We start from the raw sequence: 2315 nt of genomic DNA on the forward strand, positions 1-2315 counted from the left end.
CTCTCAAAAGCCACAATCCAAGATGTTATAATTGTGGCAAAAGTGGTCACATAAAAAGGGATTGTAATAAGAACAAGAAAGTGGAAGCCCCTGACCCACCTTTACCACCGGGTCTGTGTCACTGTTGCAAAAAAAGGCAGGCATTGGACAAATGAGTGATCTGTAAAGGATAAAGATGGCAATATGCTCCCTCCCCAGAGGTCAAAAAATGGGACATCGGCCCTGACCCGGGGCCAGGAGAACAAAATGGGTACTACTGCAGGCAAATGGAGAATGTTAACTGATCTTAGAAAAATAAATGCTATAATTCAACCTATGGGTCCTTTACAAACTTGAATTCCTAATCCAGCTCTAATTCCTAAAAATTATCATATTATTATTATTGATTTAAAAGATTGTTTTTTTGACATCCCATTAACAGATGCTGACTCTGATTGCTTTGCATTTTCCATTCCTTCCTTTAATAAAAGTTCCCCCAAAAGACGTTTTCAGTGGAAGGTTTTGCCACAAGGCATGTTAAATAGCCCTACTTTATGTCAAATGTATGTACAACAACCTTTAAGAAAACTGGCATCTCAATTTCCAGATGGCATTTACTATCATTATATGGATGATATTTTATTTACTCACTTGAATCAGCACACTCTTAATAATATTGTTCAAACTGCTTGCTTATTATTTAATAACTATGGCCTGCATGTAGCACCAGAAAAGATTCAAAGAAATGATCCGTGGAAATACTTAGGTTACAAAATAACTGCACAACAAATTATCCCCCAAAAGGTACAGATTCGAAGAAATTCTCTTAAAACATTAAATGATTTTCAAAAATTATTAGGTGATATTAATTGGGTACGTCCTTCCTTAGGAATTCCCACTTACTCTCTCACTAATTTATTTTCAATATTAGAAGGAGATACTGACTTAAACGGTCCCAGGACATTAACTCCTGAGGCTAAAAAGGAACTAATATGGTTAGAAAAACATATTCAGGAATCACTTAGATCGAATTACTAATAATGAAAATTTTATTTTGTATATTTTTCCTTCTGAACATTCTCCTACTGGATTGCTAACTCAAAATAATAATTTTATTGAATGGTGTTTTCTGCCACATAAGGCTGTTAAAAAACTCCAGCCTTATATAGAAAAAATAGCTAATATAGTTATTAAAGGGAGACTAAGGCTTCGTCAAATAGTAGGAAAAGATCCAGATAAAATTGTTGTTCCTATAGAAAATAATAAAGTTGATGACATATTCAAGATGTCACAAGATTGGCAAATTGCTTTCATTGACTATTTAGGAGTTATTAGTAATGAATATCCCTCAGATAAAAGAATACAATTCCTTAAACAAATTTTCTGGATTTTGCCTAAAATTGTGATGTCTCAACCTATTAATGATGCCTTAACCTGTTTTACTGATGCTAATAAACAAGGGAAAGCTGGATATATATGTGGAGCTGTACAAAAGGTTAAGCAATCTCCTTATCAATCTGTACAAAAGGTTGAACTATTTGCCATTATTTTATTATTAGAAGATTTTCCTAATAATTCCCTAAACATTCTTTCGGATTCTAAATATTCTGTTCACACAATTCAAAATGTTGAAACTACTACATTATCTAATGATTAATCCGAATTATTTCAATTATTTAATTCATTACAATTATTAATTAGAAATCAAAAATTTCCCTTATATATAACCCATATACATAGTCATACCCACTTACCAGGTCCACTAAGTAAAGGTAATGAAAAAATTGACCTTTTAATAGAATCTGTTCAAAGAGCTAAACAAGAACATAGTCTCCATCATAATAATGCAACCTCTTTAAAACATAAATTTCAAATAAAATGGAAAGAAGCTAAAGAAATTTTACATTCCTGTCCCACCTGTCAATTAATATCAGCCCCCCCTTACCTAGTGGAACAAATCCTAGGGGAATTAAGTCCAATGACTTATGGTAAATCATATAACTCATTATGCAGAATTTGGTAAATCTAAATATATCCATCATTCAATTGATACTTATTCTCATTTTTCACGGGCTACACCATTAACCTCTGAGAAGGCAGATGCTGTTATTACACATTACACATTTATTAGAAGCTTTTGCAGTTATGGGTGTCCCTATATCCATCAAAACAGATAATGGTTCAGCTTATATTTCTAAAAAATGTCAATCATTTTTTGAAGCATATCATATTAAGCATATTACAGGAATTCCAGGAAATAGCACTGGACAAGCCATCATTGAAAGACAAAATAGAACTCTAAAAGATGTGCTTTTTAAACAGAAAGGGGGAATAGG

Source organism: Otolemur garnettii, unplaced genomic scaffold, assembly GCF_000181295.1.
Source record: "Otolemur garnettii isolate 467f Iridium unplaced genomic scaffold, OtoGar3 scaffold00289, whole genome shotgun sequence".
NCBI lineage: Eukaryota > Metazoa > Chordata > Mammalia > Primates > Galagidae > Otolemur > Otolemur garnettii.